Source organism: Cynocephalus volans, chromosome 9, assembly GCF_027409185.1.
Source record: "Cynocephalus volans isolate mCynVol1 chromosome 9, mCynVol1.pri, whole genome shotgun sequence".
NCBI lineage: Eukaryota > Metazoa > Chordata > Mammalia > Dermoptera > Cynocephalidae > Cynocephalus > Cynocephalus volans.
The window spans coordinates 42,004,936-42,032,848 of record NC_084468.1 but is presented as its reverse complement, the minus strand read 5'-3'; the positions used below and the strand labels follow the sequence as shown (position 1 = coordinate 42,032,848).

Sequence of the window (27,913 nt, the reverse complement as noted above, 5' to 3'; positions counted from 1 at the left end):
TTTTACAATTTTTTAACCTTTTATTCCCTTGCTCCCTCTTGCTTTTATGAAACTAGCTCAGGAAAACGTAGAATCTGGAAATGATCTCTGATTAGCTGCCTGCAAAAGTAGGAATAATCATCCTAAATAATAATCACAAATGTGCTATTCAGACTGAGCTGCAAGGTCGGACGATGGAATCTCCTACCAAGGCCAACAATGGAATAAATTGCCTCTTGATCTCTCCACCGAGAATAAATTCATGTAAATCCAAGGAAGCTGAGCTGCTGCTGCTAATTTATCATATGCAATGACTAATTTTACTAAGTGCAATACAAGAAAAAGAAAGATCCTTGCAGTGGAAGTGTACACAAAGATGATTGCCTTGGCCTCAGTGCTGAGCCTTGTGGCAGTACAGAGAGAGCAAGGCCAATTAGGCTGGTTCAGCAGCCAGTGCCAGAGCGCAGAGAGCCAGCCCTGGTGCTGAGCAGCCTCAGGAAGGTTCATGAGCACAAGACTGCATCCACTCTGCACATCACCAGGAAAGTGAAAGACAACTATTGCTCTTGACTTTTAGGTAACCTTGCTCCTGAGTGGAGGGGTTGATGGTACTTGGAAAAGTTTACCTTTCTTTCTTCTTCTTCTTTTTTTTTATAAAGAGAACTTTAATGTGTACTACAAATAAATTTAAATCTCCTGCTCGCATAAATTTCTGATGGTCAGAGATGTGAAAAAACGGACAGTAGGAAAGACATTATCAGAAGAGAATAAATGTAAAAGAGTACTTGTTCAGGAGCAATTGAGAACTGAGTTGTTTGTATCTCAGTTATTCCAAATAAATGAACTTGAGCAATCACTTAACTTCTTAGAGTTTTCTTACTAATAAAGTCAGAGTATTGATAAGATGCTGCTTAATGTAACTTGTGATACTTTCTTTCCTTCTTTTTTATTATGAATATTCATGAGATACAAAGCTAATTGTCACCCCTCATGTACATGATGTGATGGCCAGATTCATACTGGCAGCATACCCATTACCAGAAATTACTTTTGTACCCCGTGTCCCCCACCCAATTATCCCCCAACCTCTCTCCCCCTTCCCCTTGTCACTTGTAGCCCTAGGAATGTTCCCTCCCTCTGTAAGACCAACGCACCACTGTGGTCTTTCTTTCCTTCCTTCTTTCTCTCTTAGCTCCCACATATGAGTGAGCACATGTGGTATTTATGCCTCTGTGCTTTGCTTATTTCACTCAAAATAAATTTCTCCAGGTTCATCCATGTTGTTGCAAATGGGAGTATTTCATTCTTTTTTGTGGCAGAGTAGTATTCCATGGTGTACATATACCACAGTTTCCTTATCCAATCATCCATCAATGAACATGTAGGTTGGTTCCATGTCTTGGCCATTGTAAACAGAGCTGTGACAAACATGGGAATGCAGGTATCCCTTCAACATGATGATTTCCATTCCTCTGGGTATATACCCAGAAGAGGGATTGCTGGATCATATGGAAGATCTATCTGTAGTTGTTTAAGAAACCTCCATACCGTTTTCCACGGTGGTTGTACTAATTGACAGTCCCACCAACAGTGTAAGAATGTTCCCTTCTCTCCACACCCTCGCCAGCATTTGTTATTCACCATCTTTTTGATTATAGCCAGTCCAACTGGGCTGAGGGAGTATCTCAATGTAATTTTAATTTGCATTTCCCTGATGACTAGTGATGTTGAGCATTTTTTCATGTATCTGTTGGCCATTGGTATGTCTTCTTTTGAAAAATGTCTATTCAGCTCCTTTGCCCAGTTTTTAATTGGGTTATGGCTGCTTTTTTTTTTTCTTTTTTCTTACTGTGTAATTGCTTGAGTTCCTTGTATATTCTGGATATTAATTACTTGTTGGATGCATAGCTAGCAAAAATTTTCTCCCACTCTGTAGGTTGTCATTTCATTCTGTTGATTGTTTCCTTTGCTGTGCAGAAGCTTTTTAGTTTGATATACTTCCATTTGTTTATTTTTTCTTTTGTTGCTTGTGCTTTAAGGCTCATGTTCATAAAGCCTGTGCCCAGACCTAGTTGCTGAAGTGTTTCACCTATATTTTCCCTTAGTAATTTTACAATTTCAGGTCTTATCCATATTGAGTTGATTTTAGTGTATGGGGAGAAATGAATATTTAGTTTCATTCCTCTGCATATGGATATCCAGTTTTCCCAGCACCACTTGTTGAAGAGGTAGTCTTTTCCCCCACGTAGATTTTTGTTGCCTTTATCCAGTATCAGGTGGCTATAAGCCTGAGGGGTGATTTCTGGGTTCTCAATTCTACTCCACTGGTCTGAATGTCTACTTTTATACCAGTAGCATGCTGTTTTGGTTACAATACCTTTGTAGTGTAATTTGAAGTCAGGTAGTGTTATGCCTCTGGCTTTATTCTTTTGCTCAGGATAGCTTTGGCTATTTGGGGTCGTTTGTTGCTCCATATGAATGCTGAGATTGTATTTTCCATTTCTGTGAAGAATGTCATTGGTATTTCGATGGGGATTGCATTGAATCTGTAGATTGCTTTGAGTAGTATAGACATTTTCACAATGTTAATTCTTCCAGTCCAAGAGCTTGTAATATCTTTCCATTTTTTTGTGTCTTTAATTTCTTTCAGAAGTGGTTTGTAGTTCTCATTGTAGAGGTCTTTCACCTCCTTGGTTAAATTGATTTCTAGGTATCTTATTTTTTTGTGACAATTGTAAATGGGCTTACTTTCTTTATTTCTCTTTCTGTTAATTCACTATTTGAGTATATAAATGCTACTGATTTGGGGGCATTTATTTTGTATCCTGCAATGTTACTGAAGTTACTCACCAGTTCTAGGAGTTTTTTGATAGAGTCATTAGGTTTTTCTAGATATAATATCATGTCATTTGTAAATAGAGAAAGTTTGACTTCATCTTTTCCAATCTGGATTCCCTTTCTTTCTTTCTCTTGCCTGATTGCTCTGGCTAGTACCTCCAGTACTATGTTAAATAGAAGTGGTGAGAGTAGACATCCTTTTCTTGTTCCTGTTCTTAAGGGAAAGGCCTTCAGTTTTTCCCAATTCAGAAACAATACTGGCAGTGGGCTTGTCATAAATGGCTTTTATTGTGTTGAGATATTTTCCTTCTATACCTAATTTGTTGAGAGTCTTTATCATAAAGGGATGCTGAATTTTGTCAAATGATATTTCAGCATCTATTGTGATAATCATATGCTCTTTGTCCTTGAGTTTGTTGATGTGATGTTACCACATTTATTGACTTTCATATGTTGAACCATCCTTGCATCCCTGGGATGAATCCCACTTGATCATAGTATATAGTTTTTCTAAATATGTTGCTGTATTCTGATTGCTAATATTTTGTTGAGGATTTTAGCATCTAGGTTCATCAAGGATATTGGCATATAATTTTCTTTTTTTGTTGTGTCTTTATCTGGTTTTGGTATCAGAGTTATGTTGGCCTCATTGAATGAGTTTGAGAGAGTAGCATCTGTTTCAATTGTTTGGAATAGTTTGAGGAGAATTGGTATTAACTCCTCTTTGAAAGTTTGATAGAACTCAGCTGCAAAACCATCCAGACTTGGACTTTTCTTTGTTGGAACATTGCTAATTACTGCTTCAATCTCCTTGAATGTTACTGGTCTGTTCATGTTTTCTCTCTCTTCTTTATTCAGTCTTGGTAGTTTGTATGTGTCTAGAAACTTATCCATATCTTCCAGATTTTCATATTTGTTGTCATACAGTTGTTTATAATGGTCTCTAATGATTCTTTGTATTTCTGTGGTATCAGAAGACATTTCTATAATGTCTCCCTTTTTATTTCTGATTTTTGTTATTTGGGTCTTCTCTCTTCTTTTTTTTGTTAACCTAGAAAATGGTTTATCTATTTTATTTATCTTCTTGAAAAACCAACTTTTTGTTTTGTTGATCTTTTCTATTGTTTTTGGGTTCTTCATTTCATTTAGTTCTGCTCTGATCTTAATTATTTCTTTCTGTCTACTACCTTTAGGTTCAGATTGTTGTTGCTTTTCAAGTTCTTTGAGGTGTAGTCTCAGGTCGTTTATTTGAAGTCTTTCCATTCTCTTGATATAAACATTTATTGCAATAAATTTGCCACTTAGTACTGTTTTTGCAGTATCCCACAGGTTTTGGTATGATGTATCTTTATTTTCATTAGTTTCAAGAAATTTTTTGATTTCCTGTTTAATTTCTTCTTGGACCCATAGGTCATTCAGGAGCCTATTATTAAGTATCCATGTATTTGTATAGCTTCCAGAGTTTTGCTTATTGTTTATTTCCAACTTTAGTTCATTGTGGCCTGAAAAGATAGTTGGAATGATTTTAATTTTTTAAAATTTGCTGAGACTAGATTTGTGATATAATATGTGGTCTATTCTGGAGAATGTACCATGAGCTAAGGAGAAGAAAGTGTATTCTTCAGTCATTGGGTGAAATGTTCTGTATGTATCTGCCAAGTCCAATTTGTCTAAGGTATAGAGTAAACCCTGTGTCTCTTTGTTGACTTGTTGCCTGGAAGATCTGTCCCATACTGAGAGAGGGGTGTTCAGATCATCCACTATTAATGTATTAGGTCCTATTTCTTTCTTTAGGTCTAAGAATGTTTGCTTTATATATCTGGGTGCTCCAGTATTAGGTGCATACATGTTTATGATTGTTATGTCTTCTAGCTGGATACATCCCTTTACCATTATATAGTGGCCTGCTTTGTCTCTTTTTATGTGTTTTGGTTTAAAGTCTACTTTGTCCGATATAAGAATAGCTACTCTTGCTTGCTTTTGGTTTCCATTTGTATGGTATATCTTTTTCCATTCCTTTACTTTTAGTCTTTTGATCATTATTTCCCCTTTTATTTCTCTTCTTCAATGTTAGTTGGAAATTTAAGGTGGGATGATTTAGCTTCTTTCTCTTTCTTGCTGGCATTTTTGTTTTAATGGTGGGTTTTGCTCTTTCTTGTGTATTTGTAATAGTGGTCACCATTATTCAGATTCCAGATGAATGACTCCCTTGAGAATTTCTTGCAGAGCTGATCATGTGGTGGTGAACTCCCACAACTTTTGTTTGTCTGGGAAATACACTGTTTCTCCCTCATTTCTGAAGGAGAGCCTAGCTGGGTAAAGAATTCTTGGCTGGCATTTTTTTTTTTTAGTATTTTGAATATATCATTCCACTTTTTTCTGGCCTGTAGGGTTTCACTTGAGAAGTCTGCTGTTAGTCTGCTGTTAGTCTGATGGGGGTTCCCCTATAAGTGATCTGATTCTTTTTTCTTGCTGCTTGTAGAATTCTCTCTTTGTCTTTGAGCTTTGCCAGTTTAACTATAATGTGTCTTGGGGAGGATCTTTTTGGATTGAATATGTTTGGGAACCTTTGAGTTTCCTGGATCTTCAGATGTGTCTTGCCCTACACCTGGGAAGTTTTCTGTTACTATTTCTTTGAATAGGTTTTCAATACCTTTTCCTTTCTCCTCCCCTTCAGGAATACCCATGATTTGGATGTTAGAGTGCTTGAGGTTGCCTGCTATCTCTCTTAGATTTTCCTCATTATTTTAAATTCTTTTTTCCTTTTTTTTGTCTGCCTGAGTTATTTCAAAAAGACCATCTTAAAGCTCTGAAATTCCTTCTTCTGCTTGCTCTACCCTGCTCCTCAAGCTCTCGGTTGTGTTTTTTATTTCATTGAGTGAGTCTTTCATTTCTAGCAGTTCTGCTACACTCTTTTATAAGGTATTAATCTCTTTGTAGATTTCCATCTTCATATTCTGGATATTTTTTCTTGTTTCATTGTGTTCTCTAATTGAGTCTTCCTTTATTTCTTCAAGTTTTCTTAAGATCATTGCTTGGAATTCTTTTTCAGATGTTACAAGGATTCCCTGTTCCATAGAGACTGACTTTGTAGCATTACTGTATTCTTTTGGTGGTGTCATTTCTTCTTTTTGTTTGTACTTCTGGTGTTTTTTCATTAACATTTGGTTATTTGGTAGGGGGTTTCTTCTTCTATTGCACTGAGGTTGCCTGTGGAGTGGCCCTGGTTGCTACTGTGGTAGTGAATTGTCTTTGCTTGATAGTTGGTGTGGTGATGATTATGTTAAACTGCCTTGGGTCCTGTTCCAGAAACCATGGTTGTAGAATGAGCCCCTAGTGCCATATGGTTCTGCTAGGCTCACCTTGGTGCAGGCTGGGGCGCATGCTCTGACACTCCCCTCCAGGTCCACGGAAGGTTTACCTTTCTTTAACTGAAATAATTAAAAGCCATTACCACTGGAAATTTGAAGTGAATCAATGCACTAAGTTTATTTTTTCTGTTAGGAATTGCAAACTCAGCCTTTACAAGTTAAATAAGTCTATCTAGAAATAATGGGGCCTGTTGCTAATTGGGCAGGCCCATTGTTAATACGTTTTTCCCCTAGAATAGTGTGTCAGTATCTAGTAAAGCCAATCATACACCTAGCCCTCATCTGAGCCATTCCACTCCTATATGTATCCTAAGTACAAGAGATATGGGTATGTATGTTCACCAAAAGACATTCACAGGCAAATTTACTCATAATTGTCAAAACCTGGAAGTAATGCAAAGAAGTTCACTCATAGGAAAATGGATAATTAAAATGTGGTATATTCAGGAAGTGAAATATTACACAGTAATAAAAAAGTGAACTACTGATGCAGTCAAAAACATGAGTGACTCTCACAGATATTATACTGACTCAAAAGAAAACAAATGCCAAAGGTTAAAGACTGTGATTCCATTTATGTGAAATTCAAGAACAAGCAAAACCAATAGACAGGGATAGGAGAATAGTGGTTACTTCTTGGGGTGGAGCATAATCTGGGAAAAGTTATAAGGAATCCTCTGGGGTGCTGAAAATATTCAATATCTCCGTCTGGGATGTAGTTACATTTGTAAAAGTGCATCAAACTAAATGTTCAATACCAGTTTCACTGTATATATGTATTTAACTATATGTATGTCTTTTTTGTTTTGTTTTTAGCTTTATTAAGGTATAAGTGACAAATAAAAAATTGTATATTTCCAAAGTGTACAATGTGCCATTTTTATATATGTATACATTGTAAAATAATTACACTCAAGCTAATTAACATATTCTTCATTTCATATAGATATCTTGTGTGTGTGAGGGAGAATACTAAAGATCTAGTCTCCTAGCAAATACTGTATGTATGTCTTATTTCAATTAAAAAGTTAAAAAATACATCACAAAAGAACAAAAACAATACAAAATAAAATACAAGCTGTACCAGCCAAATGAAGATCTTATGAGCCACAAATTTGGTCGCTGACCATGAACTTATGTCCCCAACTAATGTTTCTAAAGCTCTTTCGACCACAGCTGAAGGTTTAATGTCTAATTCTTTAGCTCATGTTTCTCCTTTTGGGGAAATTATTAGGACAGCAAAAGAGTTGATATCTACTTAATATGCATATTTGGCCTTTTACACTTAATATAATGTTATGTAAACTTCTTTTTAACACTGCCATAGTTCATAGTTGTCATTTCATACTTTGTAATTTTATTAATGTACTCTTTACTTAACTACTCCACAATTTTTCAGCACTTAGGATGTTTCCAAGTTTTTATTCAGCATAAATAGATCCTCTTGGTTTTCCACTCTGTTAATTTCTTGAGGTATATTCCCTGCAGTGGAACTATTCCAATTAGGAGCATGAGTGGATTCTCAGAGCCTTTTTTAATGCCATATTATTTCTAAAGGGCTGCACTATTGATGTCATATGTAATTTATAAGATTACCTATTTGCTACATATTTCCCAACCCAGGTTTCTTAAAAATCATATTCTAAAAATCAAAGCACAATGATTCTTTAAAGTTATTTAGAGGAGCTTTACTTTTTACTAGATTGGAGGCTGATTTCCTAAACATTAGCTAACTTTGTGTTTCTTCATTTGTGTATGATTTTGATCATTTATTAAATAGAATCTGTATAATGACCATATAAATTTTGACATTAATTACAGTTTTCTCTATATTCTGAATAATGAGAATCTATCAGTTATATTTGTTATGTTTTCCTCATTATGCTATTTTTATTTTACTGCAGTTTTCCTTACAAAAAGTTATCCTAACATGTTCAGGCATATCCATTTTGTCTCTACTGTTCTTCATGTCTTGAACGACCCTAAGTTTCTTTCCCTTCTGCATAATTTAAATATGCTATTGTATATTTTTCTATATTTCATAAAATAAATACATGATCTCTGAGCTATTTATTGCAATGTAAAAGATGAAATATGAATTTAAATTAATTACTCTCATTTGAATATCCAATTGCACTCAAAAATGATGAAATATTACCCACTGATATGTTATTTTTGCTTAAGTGTTCACAAAAGTAAGTATATTTTTAAAATCTCAATTTTTATCCCATTGACCATTTTCTCCTGATTTTTTAATGTCCAACAAAGTCCAACACCATGTAGAGTTCTATTATAGTAAAACGTTTTGTAAAATTAATAAGCAAATCTTTCATCGATCATTTGAGTGTGGCTGTGTCTGTCTCCCTATCACTTATATATCTTTGATCTTTTCACCTGCTTATGTATTTATATGTTAATATTTGGGAGGTAAAGATAAAGGTGTTTAGATTTAAAGTTTCTAAAAATATCTCATGGACCCTGTAATTGGGATTTTATTGCATTTATCGATTAATAGAAAGTACCACAGCTTAATTATATTAAATCTTTCAATTAGGATCTATAAGAATTATACCTTTCTATCTGTTTCCAAAGGCCTAACCTATAGTTCTGTTATGGCATTTATTTAAGTTTTCATTGTGGTAGTCAATGTTTTGCACATCTTTCTCCCTCAGTAAATGATCATTTCATAGAGGATATGGAACATAGTTTATTGCCCAATTTTTCTCAAGTTTTTCTATAGTCCCCAGCACAAATTATGTGCACAATAAATTCTGAGTCATATTTCCTAAAATTCTTGATATCTTTCATGATCCCTTCCACTAAGATTTGTTCCAATAACTAGATCTCATGTGCTCCAAGTTAAACTGACACCAAATGTTTAATATGTCATTTTTGAAATTTTAAAAGTATAACTCTTTTTCACTTTATTTTCTAGCTATGGCTATATATTGTTATTATGTAGGAATTAAAATATTTTAATGCCCTTTATTATTGTGGAAATTATGATTCTGAAAATTTTTTGGTTGATTCTTTAAATTTTAATAAGATACTATTATCTCATTTGCAAAAAATTTCATTTCTCCCCATTCTAATACTTATACCTTTTACATCTTTTGCTTCCTGAATAACTCATATCAACATTTATAGTGTTGCATTAAAATCCAGTGTTTACAAAAAATAGACTTACCTCTTTCTGCTTCTGAATGAAATGATTTCTGTGTAACTTTGGATATCATGGCAGAAAAAAAAGGTTATTAAATGAAGAGCTTGGGAACTTTCAGAAAAGCAAACCATGATCGTTTGGAAGCAGCATGGGCTCACTAGGGTTGAGCGCTGCCAAAATAAACTCACTACTTTTAAACCTGTATTTTACCTGGTTGGCACATAAGGACAAGGACAGAGGCAAAATCTCTCACAATATCCACATAGATGAAATATCCATATGGATCAAAGAGAGAACTATGTTAAAATTCTGACCCAGTACTCTATAACTTTGGGCAAATTTACTTAAATCCTTTAAGTGCCAGCTTCTCCGTTGGTAAAGCAAGGATAATATTTTCTTCATAAGCATTATCTGAGAATTAGTTGCTAAATAAGTGTTAACTTTGTTTCTTTCCTTAATACACTGAGAGACATAAAAAGCATGTTGGCTCTACTTTTTTTAACATTTATTTTGTACATATTTGTGCGGTACAGTATGTTGTTTCAATATATGCATATACTGTACAATGCTTAGGGTGTTTTGTACCCATTAGTCCACCTCTTTTTAATACAGCACTTACTAAATATGTTAATTACACAAATTACAGATTTATGTAATCCACTGTTAAAATGACTTTTTTCCTTATAAGACTATAAAATTTTTACTGTTTATTGTTGTATCGTTATTGCTTAGCATAATGTCTTAGACACAAAGTTTTGCTGAAGGGATAATGTTAAATCTTGAATTAAAAAAGCTTCTCAGAGGCCAAAAGGATAAATTTCAATGAATAATATAAAATTTAAGTGAACGAAATTTATGTGTTTTGATAAAGAATAGTGTTTAGAACAAGGGAAATAATAGGTACACCGTTATCTACTTTAGTCAGACTACATCTAAAATATAATGTAGGCTATCTGACACCATATTTTAAGGCTATTGACTTAAAAAAAAGCATTATAAGAAATAAGAGATGAGAATCTAGGATGGGTTACTTCAATCCATTTCATGCGAAAAAATTTGGAGGAATGGGCAAATTTGTGTTTGTGCTATAAAGAGAAAATATTGTGAAAGAGTTCATGGCAACTCTCATCATATCTGAAAGTCTGTCCAAAAGTATACTAGGGTATGCAAATATTTAAGGGTGGCATGTGGTATACTGAGGAGTTTGGACTTCATTTTGTAGGGAATAGTGTGGAACTAAAAAACTATAAAAAAGAGTAATTTCTCTTGTCCTCATCTTCCTCAGATGTATAATTAGGGGGTTAGTCCTCCATCTTCTTGATGAGTTTTTTTAAAATTATAAAATGCTATGAGTCTAGATTTTTATGTCAGTGGGCTACAATGGAGGGTTTTGAACATGGGAATTCTAACTACTAAATTTTCTCTCCTCATGAAGATGAATGAATCTGCAGAGTGGATGGGACAGAAATGGACGAGAATCAGAGAACTGGTTAATGCATTATGGAAAAAGGTAGGCATGATCTTGTTAAAGTAGCAGTAGGAGAAAAAGAGAAGGACATATGTGAGGGACGTTTTAAGAAGCAGAAATATTGAGTACTCAACTGATTGAATATGAAGGATACAAGAGAGAACAGTGTGAATGATGATTTCAAACCTTATTAGGAACCTGTAAGTTTCTGGGGGGTGAGTGCTGTGTCTTTTCATCATTTCATTTTTGGGAGGAAGGAGAACAGTGTGACTCACATTTGCAGGTGCTCAATGACTGTCTGCTGCTAAAGGATAGATTGAGAAGAGGGGATGTGGCAATGTCAAATGCATGCCCAGATCTAAGTATGTTCACAGAGTGAAGGGAGAATTTCACCTGTGCATGTGGCAATATCAAACTACATGCTCAGATCTAAGATGTTGATAGAGTGAAGGGAGACATTTTTCTTCCCTTTCAAATGCTTTGAATTAGGGTAACCAGTTTAAGACAGCAATTTTGCCTTCAATAAAGTCTTACAAAGCAGGAATAGCATGGAAATTTTTATAAAAGACGTAGAAATGGGCTCCTTTAAAAAAAATGAAGCTAAGGTAATGAAATAGAAAATTTGTTTTTGAACTTGGGGAAGTGTAGCAAACCTTAAATGATGAAGTTGCTGCCACATTTTAGAGTGAGGAAACATTATGCTTTAGAAATGCTTTAGAAATCTAAGTTTTAAGATCCTGTAAACAATTTCAGAGTTTGCATTCAAAATAATTAATCACCCCAAGAAATTCTTTTGTGCAAACCAGTGAAGAGAAAGTTCTATAGTAAATTTTTCTTATTATTCTCTCACACTTCAAGTAAGATTTCACAGCAACCAGTAAGCTTTACAAAGTGAGTATTTCAGGGAAAAACAGGACATTAATTTTTCATGAGTATTTTAATGATTTAAATGCAATTTTTTGATTGCCCGTTAATACTTTTACCTGAGGTCTATAAGCTATCAATGTATAATAAACATTATTTCACAGTTTAAAACCATAGTTAAAAAAACATCATGAGTATAATTAATATGTAATTTTAAAATGTACTATGTATTGGATTTCATTTTTAGATATGCCAAGAATCTTGTACATAGAAATTGATAAATTAATATAGTCTAGTTGTGTGAACTGAGTTCTTTTTTGCAATAAAAAACAAACAGAAAATACGACCCCAAAAGCACGGGCAACCAAAGGAAAAATAAACAAATGGGATTATATCAAACTAAAAAGCTTCTGCACAGCAAAAGAAACAATTAAAAGAGTTAAAAGACAACCAACAGAGTGGGAGAAAATATTTGCAAAATATACATCTGACAAAGGATTAATATCCAGAATACATAAGGAACTCAAACAACTTTACAAGAAGAAAACAAGCAACCCAATTAAAAAATGGGCAAAAGAGCTAAGTAGGCATTTCTCTAAGGAAGATATACAAATGGCCAACAGACATATGAAAAAATGCTCAACATCACTCAGCATCCGGGAAATGCAAATCAAAACCACATTGAGATACCATCTAACCCCAGTTAGGATGGCTAACATCCAAAAGACTATGAACGATAAATGCTGGCGAGGCTGTGGAGAAAAAGGAACTCTCATACATTGTTGGTGGGCCTGCAAAATGGTGCAGCCTCTATGGAAAATGGTATGGAGGTTCCTTAAACAATTGCAAATAGATCTACCATACGACCCAGCCATCCCACTGTTGGGAATATACCCAGAGGAATGGAAATCATCAAGTCGAAGGTATACCTGTTCCCCAATGTTTATCGCAGCACTCTTTACAATAGCCAAGAGTTGGAACCAGCCCAAATGCCCATCATCAGATGAGTGGATACGGAAAATGTGGTACATCTACACAATGGAATACTACTCAGCTATAAAAATGAATGAAATACTGCCATTTGCAACAACATGGATGGACCTCGAGAGAATTATATTAAGTGAAACAAGTCAGGCACAGAAAGAGAAATACCACATGTTCTCACTTATTGGAGGGAGCTAAAAATTAATATATAAATTCACACACACACACACACACACACACACACACACACACACACACACACAAACCGGGGGGGGGGAAAGAAGATATAACAACCACAATTATTTGAAGTTGATACGACAAGCAAACAGAAAGGACATTGTTGGGGGGGAGGGGGGAGGGAGAAGGGAGGGAGGTTTTGGTGATGGGGAGCAATAATCAGCTACAATGTATATCGACAAAATAAAATTAAAAAAAAAAAAAACAAACAGAAAAAAACACTTTGGTTTTAGGACCATAGTCTAATTTTAAAAAAACCCAACTTTATAAACATTATTAATTTATTAATTTTTAAAATAAAAAATAAGAGCTCACTAAATAAAGATAATATTAATAAAGATAGCAATTAAATTAGTAATAATAATAAAGAGCAGGAGTAGCTATACTTATATCAGATAAAATACACTTCAAGGCAAGGGAAGTAAAATATAATGAAGGTCATTATATAATGATAAAAGGGTCAATTCAACAGGAGGATACAACAATTCTCAATATATACGTACCCAACTCCAGAGCACCCAGTTATATAAAGCAATTGCTATTGGACCTAATTGACTCTACTTTTCAGCAAAGGATACATCATCCAAATAGAAAATTAACCAGGAAACATCAGAATTAATCTTTACCCTGGGCTGATTATATTTCATCTAACAGCTGCAGTATACACATTCTTCCCAGAAGCCCATGGGACATTCTCTAGAACAGACCATATGTTAGGTTACAAAACAAGTCTCAACAAAGTTTAAAAAGTTAAAATCGTAAGGGTGGCTAGTTAACTCAGTTGGTTAGAGTGCAGTCTTATAAACTCAAATTCACAGATTCAGATTCCCCTACCAGCCTGCCACACACACACACACAAAAGATCATATCAACTATCTTGTCCAAGCACAATGAGATAAAACTAGAAATCAACAACAAAAGGGGCACTAGAAACCATACAAATACATGGATATCAAACAACATGCTCCTAAACAATGAATGGGTCAAAGACGAAATCAAGAAGGAAATTAAAAAATTCTTGGAGACAAATGAAAATGAAAACACAACATACCAGCAACCTATGGGATACAGCCAAACCAGTTCTAAGAAATTTACAGCAATAAATGCGTACATCAAAAAAGAAGAAAGACTACAAATAAACAACCTAACATTACACCTCAAGGAGCTGGAAGAACAAGAACAAACCAAATCTAAAATCAGTAGAAGGGGAGAAATAACAAAGACCAGAGCAGAAATAAATGAATTAGAGATGAAAAACAATATTGAAAATTAATGAAACAAAGAGTTGGTTTTTGGAAAGATAAACAAAGATCAGTAAAACTTTAGCAAGATTAAAGAAGAAAAAAGGGAGCAGATTCAAATAAAATCAGAAATGAAAAAGGAGACAATTCAACTGATACCACAGAAATGCAAAGGATCATAAACGACTACTACAGACAAGTACAAATGAATGACCTAGAAAGCTGGAAGAAATATATAAATTCCTGAACACATACAACTTACCAAGTTTGAACCATGAAGAACTATAAAACCTGTACAGACCAATAACAAGTAATGAGATTGAAGCAGTAATAAAAAGTCTCCCAACAAAGAAAACCCCAGGACCAGATGGCTTCACTGCTGAATTCTACTAAATGCTTAAAGAACTAATATGAATTCTTCTCAAACTCTTCCAGAAAATTGAAGAGGAGGAATAATTCCAAACCCCTTTTTATGAGGACAACATTAATGTCATACAGAACCCAGAAAAAGACACAACAGAAAACAAAAACTACAGATCAATATCTCCAATGAACACAGATGTGAAGATCATCAATAATATTCTAGCAAACAGAATCCAACCACATGGATCACATCCATGATCACGTGTGATTCATCTCAGGGATGCAAGGATGGTTCAACATACTCAAATCAATAAGTGGGATACATCACATGAACAGAATGAAAGAAAAGAAACCCCACATGATCACTTCAATAGATGCAGAAAAAGCGTTTGCTAAAATCCAACACCCCATCATGATAAAAACGCTCAACAAATTAGGTATAGAAGGAATGAAACTCAATACAACAAAGGCCATGTATGACAAACCCACAGCTAATATCATACTGAATGGATAAAATGTATAAGCTTTCCCTCTAAGATCTAGAACAAGACAAGGATGCCCACTTTCCCCACTCTTATTCAACATAGTAGTGGAAGTTTTAGCCAGTGAAATAAGGCAAGAGAAAGCAATGAAAGGCATCCAAATTGGAAATGAGGAAGTTAATCTATCCCTATTTGCAGGTCACATTATTTTATATATATAACCCTAAAGACTCCACCAAAAAATTATTGGAACTAATAAACGTATTCATTAAAGTTGCAGAATACAAAATCAACACATAAAGTCTTTGCCCAGTCCTACTTCCTGTAGTGTTTCCCCTATGTTTTCCTTAAGTAATTTTATGGTTTTGGGTCTTATATTTATAAGTCTTTAATCCATTTTGAGTTGATTTTGGTATACGGTGAGAGGTTCAGTTTCATTCTTCTGAACATGGGTGTCTAATTTTCCCAGCACCGTTTATTGAAGAGGCAGTCTTTTCCCCAATATATGTTCTTGTTGCCTTTGTCAAAGACCAGTTGGTTGTAAGTATGTGGGTTGATTCCTGGCTTTTTACTCTTTTCCATTGATTTGAGTGTCTGTTTTTATGCCAGTACCATGCTGTTTTGGTTACAATAGCTTTTAATATAATTTGAAGTTGGGTATTGTTATGCCTCCAGCTTTATTTATTTATATTTTTGCTCAGGATTGCTTTGGCTAGTCAGGGTTTTTTGTTATTCCACATAAACGTTAGGATTGCTTTTTCTATTTCTGTGAAAAATGTCATTTGTATTTTGATGGGGATTGCATTGAATCTGTAGATTGCTTCACAAGCAACAAAAGGAAAAATTTTAAAAATGGGATTATTTCAAACTAAAAAGGTTCTGCACAGCAAAGGAAACAATCAACAGAGTGGAAAGACAACCCATGAAATGGGAGAAAATATCTGCAAACTATACATGTGACAAGGGATTGATATCCAAAATATACAAAGAGCTCAAACAACTATACAGTAAAAAACCAAATAGTCCAATTAAAAAATGGGCAAAGGAGATGAATAGACATTTTTCAGAGGAAGACAAACAAATGGCCAACAAGCACATAAAAAAATGCTCAGCATCACTAGTCATCAGAGAAGTGAAAATAAAAACTGCACTGAGATATCATCTCAACCCCGTTAGACTGGCCATTATTAAAAAGACTGAGAATAACAAATGCTCGTGAGGATGCGTGGAAAGGGGAACTCTTCTACACTGTTGGTGGGACTGTAAATTAGCATAGCCATTATGGAAAACAGTATAAAGTTTTCTGAAACAACTACACAGAACTACTATATGATCCAGCAATCCCATTACTGAGTATATAGCCAAAGGAATGGACATCATCATGTTGAATGGATACCTGCACAACCATGTTCATTGCAGCTCTATTTACAATTGCCATATTATGGAACCAAACTAAGTGTCCATCGATGGACGACTGGATAAGGAAAATGTGGTATATATACATAATGGAACACTACTCAGCCATAAAAAAAGTGAAATTCTTCCATTTGCAGCAACATGGGTGAGTCTGGAGAAAATTATGTTAAGTGAAATAAGCTAGACAAGGAAAGAGAAATACTGCATGTTCTCCATCATAACTGGGAACTAAGAAGGAAAGAAGGAAGGAAGGAAGGAGAGAGAGAAAGAAAGAAAGGACTACAACAATACATTGAATTTACAGAAGGAAATAACAAACCTAAGGATACTAGAGATGTGGGAGAGGGAGGGAATGGGTTTGGGGAGTGATCGGCTGGATAAAGGGCATAAAGAAAAATCACGATTTGTAGTAATGAATATGCCAATAATAAATAATAAAAATAAAAAATCCAAAATCAGCACACAAAACTCAACAGCCTTTCTATATGCCAATAATGAAATATGTGAAGAAAAAATCAAGAAAGTAATCCCATTCACAATAGCTACCAAAAGAATGAAACACCTAGGCATTAACTTAATCAAGGAGATGAAAGATCTCCACAATGAAATCTATATAACAATGGTGAAAAAATTGAAGAGGACACAAATGGAAAGATATCTCATGTTCTTGCATTGCAAGAATTAACATCATCAAAATGTCCGTTTAACACAAGGCAATCTGCACATTCAACTCATACCTTGTAAAAATACCAATGACATTCTTCACAGAAATAGAAAAAGCAATCTTAAAATTTGTGTGGAACCACAAAAGATCCTGTATAGGTAAAGCATTCTTGAACAATAAGGACAGAGTTAGAGGCATTGCATTTACTGACTTCTAAATACACTATAAAGCTGTGGTAACCAAAGCAGCATGGTACTGACAGAAAGATAGACAAACAGACCAATGGAACAGAATAGAGAGCCCAGAAATAAACCCAATCACTTACAGCGACTGATTTTCAACAGATGCCAAGAACATACAGTGGGGAAAGGAGAGCCTCTTAAATAAATGGTGCTGGGAAAACTGTATATCCACACGCAGAAGATTGAAACTAGACCCATATCTCTCACCATACACAAAAATCAACTCCAAATTTATTAAAGACCTAAATTTAAGATCCAAAGCTAAGGAACTACTAGAAAAAAACATAGGGGAAATGCTACACAAAATGGAAATGGGCAGCACTTTTTTGAGAAAGACTACAAGGGCATAGGCAACTAAAGCAAAAATATTCCAATGGGATTAGATCAAACTAAAAAGGTTCTGCACAGCAAGGGACACTACCAACAAAGTGAAGAGACAGGCCATAGAATGGGAGAAATATTTGCAAACTACACATCGGACCAGGGGCTAATATCCAGAATATCCATATGTGTGTGTGTGTGTGTGTGTGTGTACACACATATATATGTGTATTTATATAAAGAACTCAAGCAATACCAAGCAAAAAAAATTAGCAAAAGACCTGAACAGACATTTCTCAAAAGAAGACATACAGATGGGCAAGCATATGAAAAATGCTCAATATCACTAATCATCAGGGAAATGCAAATTAAAACCAAAAGAAATTTCATTTCACCCCAGTTAGAATGTCTATTATCAACAGGACAGATAATAACAAATGCTGGAAAGGATGGGGAGAAAAGGGAACCTTCCTGCATTGTTGGTGGTAATGTAAATTGGTACAGCCATTGTGGAAAATAGTATGAAGGATCCTCAGAAAACTAAAAATAGGTCTACCTTACCACCCAGCAATCCCACTATTAGGTATATACCCAAAGGAAATAAAATCAATGTATCAAAAAGACATCTGCTTTCCCTTGTTTACTGCAATACTGTTCACAGTAGTCAAGAGTTGGAATCAACCTAATGCCCATCAACAGATGAAAGGATAAAAGAACTGTGGCATATATACACAGTGAAATTCTATTCAGGTATAAAAAGAAATGATATCCGATCATTTGCAGCAACACGGATGGAACTGGAAACAGTCATGTTATGTAAAGTAAGTCAGGCAAAGAAAGACAAATACTGCATAATCTCATAAGAAATAAATAACAAAATAATAAATAAACAAATAAGTGGTTCTCACAGATGTAGAGAGAAGAATAATGGTTACCAGAGGCTGGGAGAAAAGCAGGGTGGAGGGAGAAGTGGTGGACTAACAGGTACAAAACTCTGCTATCTACCCTAAGTGACTTATTGTGCAATATATGCATGTATTGAAACAACACACTGTACCTTACAAATATGTACAAATAAATGTTAAAAAGTTTAAAAAAAATTTCTGGTTCAGATGCAGATTAGAGTTTTCAGAAAAAAAAGGTAATTTTTAAAGTCACAAAAGTGGGTGATCATGGATGAACTAAATGAGAAGAGGGCTGTATAGAAATCTAGAGATGAGTAACATTTAAAAGTTTGTTAGAGGATGGGGAACAGGCAAATAAAGAGGAGAAATAGGAATGTTCTATCCGGAACGACTAGAAGGACAATACCTGCTACTTTGTAGATAAGTGTTGGAAGGAATAAGAAGTTCTTATTATGACAAAAAGGCTTCAGGCTACTTGGATATAATATTCAAAAGATACAATGGGCCAACTACAATTATGACCATCATCAATTTGTTGCCAGAGAAAATTTTTACTGGGACTCCAATAGAGTTGAACATGGATACAATGCCAAAATTGTATTATGTCCATGTCTGGAAATAAAAGTCTAACAACAGGCTTTCACAGTGACCATGAGTACCCACTGTTATGTTCCAGGCATGGTGTAAGCATGGTTCACGTACTCAAAAGAGCTTGCAGTACTTGGTCAATATGAAAAACTAATCCAGTCCTCCAAACCATTGGACTTTGTTTGTCTCTGGAATTCACAAAATTCAGAAAACAGTTGCATTGTTATTTTGTGTTGTCCATCAATAAAAAGCACCATATAATAGACTAATTTCCACTGTCATCCAGCAAATTTTGATTTCCTTCTAAGTACATTTACAGCAGTAAGGAAGTGACTTATCTTCCTGGAAGCAGAACATTTCCAGCTTTTAATGATTGAGTCATAGATTTCTAGACCATTGGTGACTATAACATAGCTGATAATTATTTTTCAACCTCCTCATTTTACAGATGAAAGAACTGAGGCCCAAAGAAGTCAAATGACTAATGCAGAATATTTCTGTGATTTGACTTAAACATATGACATTTCCATTTGCTGACAGCCATGATTCTCTTGAAATACCTACTTTATTTTAAACTTTCTTTAGGCGTACTGTTTTAATATGAAAGGCCTCAATTACTAGTAAGTTGATATGAATCTTCCAATAGCTTCTGAAGCCTCACCAGTGCAGGGATAAAGGATTGGGACGCAGGAACATTTGCTTTCAGGGCCAGCATTTTGACTATCATCCTCAGCCCCAAAAGTTTCTGTTTTTTTTACTGTAAAGACCTTAAAAACTTTTCCCCTTATAAATCCAGCCCTGGCAAGAATACTGGTAAGACAAGGCTCTCAAATGAGGGTCTGTTGTATGGAATTGTGCAGCCCTTTGGCTGCCTTCCTCTGGGTATTCAGAAGGTGTTCCCAAACTAATAAAGACCCAGTTCCATATAATGGACACATTTGAGGGTTTTGTCAGAACTTCATAGCACAAATGCCCAAGATAAGTTCTAGCAGAAGTGCATTATTTCAACAAGCAATTGGTGAATGCCTCCAGTGTTCCAGGGTGGTATTTCTAACCAATGGAATAGAGCTGTGTCCTTACATAGTTATGGGAGGATAGAGACTCGTGGGAGAAAATACTAAGCAAGCTCAATATTAGGCATGAGTATTTGTATTAGTCTGTTTCTGTTGCTTATAACAAAATACTATGGAAGTGGTGATTTATGAAGAAAACAAAATTTATTGCTTACCGTATCTGAGGCTGGGAAGTCCAGGGAACACAGCTGGTGAAGGCATTGGTGGTGGCAAAAGTGACAGCAGAGTATCACATTGCAAAAATCATGGAGCAAAGAGAGCAGAGAGACTAACCTCCTCATTCACTCTCTTTTTAAAGGCCTCAGAACCATGCCCATGATTACCATTTTTAATCCATTCAATATGGCATGGTCCCACAATCTGGTCATCTCTTCAAGGCTCCACCTTTCAATTTCCATAATAGGATTTCCCACCCTCTTAACGGTCACAGTGGGGGCCAAGTTTTTAATACATAAAACTTGGGGGACACGATTCAAGCTTCAGGGAGTTTTGGGGGGCATAATTCAATCCACTACAGTCATCATACCTTCATTGACTTGACCTATAGAACTGTTCCCCTGGTCAGTGTTCTACAAATGGTATGTCTCTGCTTGGACCAGAACTAAATCTGTGTCATGACAGTCACTGAAGTTTTTGCCTTTCTGAGGAGGGTGTATTAGTCCATTTCTGTTGCTTATAACAAAATATCTGAAATTGGTAATTTATAATGAAAAGAGGCTTATTTCTTTTAGTTTTGAAGGTTGAGAAGTCTACTGTTTAGGGGGAGCATCCGGTGAAGGTCTTCTTCTGAGCGAAAAATCTCTACAGGGTTTGTGATCAGGGTGCCACATGGTAAGAATGGACTGAGCAAGAGAGCTAACCTCTCTCTCTCTCTGTTTTTATAAAGCCGTCAGAACCATGCCCATGGTAACTCGCTACTTCATGAATGTATTAATCCATCACAAGGGCACAGGCCTGACCACCCAATCACCTCTCAGAGGCCCCACCTTTCAAATATCATAATTTGATTTTCTACCCTCCTAACACTGTTACAATGGAGAACAAGTTTCTAATCCATGAACTTTGGGTTACACATTTGATCTGTAGCAGAGGGCCCTGCAGTATCCTCTCTCTTTCTGTTGTCGCATCTCCCCAAATCCTTCTCTCACTGAAATGCTTAGAGGTCCTTCTTATCTTTGTGTGAGGATTTGGGTGGTCTTTTCTTTTTTTTTTTTTAGCCACCTTCTCGCTTATCTCATGATTGTCATGAGATAGTCATGCCATTGTACTCCTAGGCACAGTTTATGGAAAGATCCAGTGAGCACCTCCCCCAGCTGCATTCAGCTCCTCATCGAGCTCTTCCTACCTTGACTCAACTTCCTTCCTCTCTGTTATCCAACCTTGCCCCACACCAAACACATAAAATTCACTGGCAATACCCTCTCTTTTTTAGCTAACCTCAAAGCCTTGAAGAAATGAAAAGTAGTTCTTCCAGAAAATGTTGGGTGTTCTAATGTTTTATAGCAATCAACAATTTATTTCCTATGGAATTCAGCTTATCGTCAATATAAATGATAATAATTTATTTTGCCCAAATGTTACCTTTGAAAACTAACATAAGCCCGTAAAGTATCACTTGTAAAGACTTTATGTTAGCTTCCTATCACTGTTGTAAAATAACCACAATTTTTGTGGCTTAAAACAACAGAAATACATTTTTGATAGTTATGCAGGCCGGGATCTTGAAATCAAGGTGTTGGCAGGGCTGTACTTCCTCATGAGAGCCAGTGCCGCAGTGGAGAATCCATCGCTTCTCCCTTACACTTCTTGTAGCTCCCAAAGTTAAGCACTCCTTGTCTTGTGGCTGCTTCTCTCCAATACCTGCCCCTGTCTTCATATTGCCTTCTCCTCTGTGTGTCTCTCTCAAAACTTTTTCTCATAAGGATACATGTGATTGCACTTTGGGCCCACCTGGATAGTCCAGGATAAACTCAAGGAGACTCATCAAAATCATTTACTTAGTCACAGTGTTTGTAATGTATGGTGATATTCACTCTTTTGTCATATAAGGTAATAGTCACAAGTTCTGAAGGTTAGAAAGTGACGATATCTTTAAGGGAGCATTATATTCAGCCTACCATAGACATTATAGTTATAAAAAAGCCTATTTTTGCCAAGTATATTGGTCCATTTTTGTTGCTTACAACAAAATAAACAGAACTGGGTGATTTATAAAGAACACAAAATTTACTGATTAACGTTTCTGAGGCTGGGAAGTCCAAAATCCATATGGTGGTGGTGACAGTGACCCAGGGATCTCACATGTCAAGATGGTGGGAGCAGAAAGAGCAAAGAGAGACAGATTCTCTTCTCTCTTCTTTTAAAGCCCTCAGAACCACGCTCCTGACCACCATTTTTAATCCATTCACTATGTCATGGTCCTACGATCCAATCACCTCTTCAAGGCTCTGCCTTTCAATTACCAGAATAGGATTTCCCACCTTCTTAACAGTCACAGTGGGGACCAAGTTTCTAACACATAAAACTTGGGGCACAATTCAAGCTTCTGTGAGTTTTAGGGGGCATAATTCAATCTACTACACTAAGATACATTAATTTTCTTACCAGTAATCATTGTACGATTATATGACATTTGGATGTCACACAAACTATTCAATAAACTGCACATAAATGCATGTGGTATAGTCACTAGCAAATAAATATCACCTTTCTCTTTATCCCTTTTCCTTGGCACACATTGGGTCTTTTTTATTAAACAAATCATAAAAGTACTGAATGTTAGTTTCATTCATTCATTTGATTTCTTTCAGCAGGCATGTATTGAATATCATAAGTATGCCAGATTTCAGTGAGGCAATTCAAATAATTTATCTCACTTAATTCTCCAAAAGCAATTTGAACGAGAGCTTAGCATGGTGATTAAGATCTAGGGCCTTGAAGTCAGACAGACTAGATTCAAATCCTGGCTTCACCATTTACTAGCCATGAGAAAATTATTTTACCTAAGCGTCAGTTTCCTCATCTGTAAAATGGAAAATATGTGCATACTGCACCAAAGCCTGGCACATAGTAGGCACTCTATAAAAAATGACTTGTTATTATACACATAAAGGAACTAATACATGCTGTAGTGGATGCTGTAGAGTTCTGCACACATCTTCTTTTAGGATCAAAGGACTCATTTGCCAACTCCCTTCCATGAATTGCTCTTCACTGGAGTAAATGGCCTTGCCCAAGGCTATGCCCCCTCACCAGGGGAATCTAATCTAATCTACTCAACACATGGCAGGATACAAAGTCAACTCTGAAAGCCCACATGATTCCAGATCATCCTGTGGCAGTAGTTGAGGCCCTTGCTACCACTGTCCCACAGTTCAACTTTTCCCTGTAGCTTGCGCATCAGTGAAAAGTTCAGGACATCCTCTCCAAAGTTAAAGAGATTATTGCATCTTTCATTACTCACCAACAAGAAAGAAGGAAAATATTTAGTAGGCTTTTTAAAGTTCTGGAGGTAGCTTATTCCACACTCTTGGAAGCCCTGAACACTTTCGTCTTTCTGATCTTTCCCTTTTGGGGTTGAAATGTCTATGCTCCGCCTGTCCCATCACTGTAGTTTATAATGACATAACTTGTCTGGTTTTACAGATCCACAGCTGCAGAGAAATCTTGCCCCAGGATGAATCATACCTCAGTTCTCACCCATACATGATTTAGATGGTATTTAGATGAGATTCTGGACTTAGAGTTGATGCTGGAATGGGTTTTTTGGACTGCTGGGATGAAAGACATGAATTTTGGGAGACCACAGGGCAGAGTATTATGGACTAAATTGTTCCCTCCAAATTCACATGTTGTGGATATACCTCAGAATGTGACTGCATTTGGACATAGGGTCTTTGAAGAGATAGTCAAGTTGAAATGAGGTACTAATCCAGTCTGTCTGATGTCCTTATAAGAAGAAATTAGGACATACAGAGATACTAGGATGCATGTAGAGACAGCAAGAGGACAGCCATGAGCAAGGCAAGGAGAGGCTTCAGGAGAAACCAAACCTGCTGACGCCTTGATCTCGCACTTCCAGCCTCCAGAACTGTGAGAAAACAAATTTTGATTGTTTAAACCACTTAGTCTACGGCACTTTGTTATGGCAGCCCTAGCAAACTCAGTCCCTCATTCAATTACTGGTCTACATAGGGGTACAAAAGTCCAGCCCTGTTGGTTTGACTTAGGACAAAACTAAACTTAGGGCCATCTCAGCTCTGGGGCTCCATATGGGATTTCTCTATTGCAAATGTGCTGCATTTCAGAGTCTCTCCGCCTAATTCTTCCTTCTTCACTCTGTCACAGGTGTTTCTGACAGCACCTCCACAACCCTCCTGCATGCAAATTTCCTCTGTCTTAGAGTCTATTTCCTGAAGACCTATCTTAAGAGACACACATACTATATAGAAGAGTGCATGGAACACAGTAAACTTTTAATAAATGTAAGCAATTGCTTTCAATGTCATTTGTATCCCTGCCAGTCCAGGACATTGCACATATGAGTTATTTATTATCTACTCGGTAAGTGAAGGAATAAGTTTTCGCATGAAAGGATAGATGGATATTGCACTAACTCTGTCTTCTCCAAATGACACATAATCAGTGAAGCTGCAGAACCAGATTTAACTCAATCAAAATATTATAGAGAAGAGCAGAGAAGGCACCTGTGGCATCTCTCACAAACCCTTGACGTTGAATAATAAAAAGTATAATGCTGTGTTGACTTGCATAGTCTCACCTGTCTCTTATATTTATTTCCAGTTCAAAATAAAGTGAACTGAATGGATATGGAAGCAATAAGTTAGCATTTTTACGGACTATTACTCACTGTATAGAGCTTTATTTTTTCCATTGCCTCTGCACTATTGCCTTCTAGTCCCATAGTTCAACTATTAGTATTGAAAAGAACCACTGAAATAATATTAAGGATATTTGAAGAGGTATAAACATTGCTTACAGCTACAATTTTCACCAAATTTTATTTGGTTCATATTTATGTAGTACAGCAACTGGGACTCAGAGAAGATAAATGTGGTAAGATATAGTATTGAGATATTTTTCTGTTTTCTTTTGCTCCTTACTCTACCCCCATTTTAAGAAGAAAGGCAGGCTTCAGGGGTATTTGGATGAAGGCTTCTTGGAGATAATCCTTCTTTCTGTATTTTGTAGAAAGGGAGCTCTCTGAAGAGATTCTGCTAGGTATGTAGTAGGAGGAAAGAAAAGGAAGGACTCTTAAGAATGAAATGAGGGACGAATTCTTGAGAGCAGAAAGGGGATAGAGTTTTAAACATCCTTTTAATCGTAGGGATGACATAGGGTCTGCTTCTTGGCAATGCTCCTAGTTCCCACCTCAGGGCCTTAGCACTTTCTATTGCTTTCCCTGGAGTGTCCTTCTTTCCAGTATTATCATGGCTTTCTCCTTAAACTTCACTGGATCTTTGCTCAAATGTTTCATTCTCTTATACCCTGTTTTAAATTACAACCCTCACCAGCCAGCACTACATATTCACTAATTAATTTTTCTTTATGGCATTTATTTTAATCTGACAATACCACATATTTCATTTATTTTTTATAGTTTCTTTCCTCACTCTAGAAATGTAAGCTCTTGACATCAGAGATTTTTCTGGCTTTGCTCCTCACGGTATCCACAGCACTGGTGCTATGATTATTAGTTTTTGTTTAATAAACATGGATATAATCCCTGCATTGTCATAGATGCATGGACAGTGGCAGTAGCCCTGCTCGTGTGTGAGGAGGAATTCTCATCCAGTACACTGGACAGAGGTTTGAAGTAAGATTTATCCCTATTTAAAGAAAATAAATAATTGATATTTTTGGATTATCAATATTCATGGTTCATATTCATACCCAGTATGTAAGTATTTACTTGAAGAAAGTTCAGTGGAATGGTGAAACAAATATCATTGGCATGAACTATTAATTTGTGCTGAAGGAGTTCATGATGATTAACACAGCTCATCAGAATTTAAAATGACATGATAACCATATAAATAAAACTTATTCTATTGTCTACCATCTCAAAGAAAGATCCTTTCACCTTCATGTCATTTAAACTGTGTTTTATTGAGATTATTTAACCTCCCAGAATTAGCATAGAATTATTAATTCTGTGCTGGGGCAACTGGAATTTCTGCAATTTATTTATCTTCCTACCCATTCTTCAATCTTGTCTCAACAAAAAAGAAAAGAGCTACCTGTGAATTTGAACCTTACCCAGGAAAATAGGAGAACAGTTATTTTCCATTCTGAGTTAAGAAATCAGACAGAATTAATTCCATACCAACCTCAAAACAAACCAAAACATGAAAAACATCTAACCATGCTTCTGAAGCTTTTACTGGTGTACAAATGCATGTGAAAATTTGATGAATATTATAAATGGAATCTTTGCCCCCACATCTGCACATTGTTCTTTCTATAGTTCCAGGGGCTGAACTCCTGACACCTCTCTATGGGTCCAGTTGAGAACTTTGCTCCAGGATAATACAAACAGGTAAATACTCTGTTACCATCATAGACAAAATGCATGAGAATATCAAGGAGATGATTTTATTCAGGCTATTACAACAGGAAGAGCATTCATCAATGAGAAATGTCTCAAGGAAAAGGAAGAGGAGGCAGGGGTTTTATACTGTGGCAAAGATCCTCCCCAACCAAACTTTATTTAGGCCCTCTGAGCCCTCTTCTTGACTAGGCCTTAACCTTGGCTTCCCATCTGTCTTTGCAGGGTCCACTTTAACAAGAATCTCAGTAAGTCAGTTTACTGAGAGTACCCTCCATTTTTGATACCTGATGAAGTTCCTTATCCCCAACTTTGATGTATAAATCCTTGGCTTACTTTTAGGAAAAATCACGTTAGGCCAGTTTAGAAAATCCTCACACTTCCGTGATGTCTCCTGTTAACAACTTATATTCACTAAGCCCCCTCACTCTTCTTTTTGGCTATAAATTCCCGCTTTTCCTTGTCATATTTGGAGTTGAGCTCATCTATTGCAATAGAGTTGACCCTTATCACAATAGTCTTGAATAAAGTCTTTCTTACTGTTTTAACAAATGCCAAAATGATTTTTTTCTTTAACAATAAGCAGGTAAACAAGGGAGTCACCTGGAGTATTTTGAGTCATGAGAAAGGGTGAGCATTGAGTTTTATTTGATTCATATGGGGAAGGATTCTTTGAAGTTGGCTATTTCCTGGAACATAAAGTGGTGGGGGGAGTTTGAGAAACAAAATAGTGGGAGGGGATTTTTCAACATCTGCCATTTTGGGGCAGAACAGGGGTCAGGTAAAGTTTAATACTGTCAATTTATAAAGCCCTTAAATTCTTGCCATAAGAGTTCAACTTTCAATAGTACCAAGTTTCAGAGATTTAGAAAATAATAGCTTATCTGTGAGGAAATTATATAGAGATTAAATAAGTCCCATATTTTCTTCTCAAAATTAGACAATAATGATTAGACAGAACAGAGTTATGAGAAATTTGTTATGGATTAGGGTATTACTTCTAGCTTTAGTGGAAAAGAACTTCTTCATTTAAAAAATTTTTATTTATATATATTTATGGAATACAGAGTTGTGTTTGTATACAGTATGTGATGATCACATCAATATTATTATCATGTTCATCATTACAAATTATAATTACTTTTT

General features: G+C 35.8%; 1 protein-coding gene across 2 annotated transcripts in view; it reads right to left on the bottom strand.

The window, feature by feature from the left end:
• Positions 1-27,913, bottom strand: part of GABRB1 (gamma-aminobutyric acid type A receptor subunit beta1) — a 392,313-nt gene that overhangs the window by 146,838 nt on the left and 217,562 nt on the right. The gene's annotated exons all lie outside the window — the stretch shown is intronic.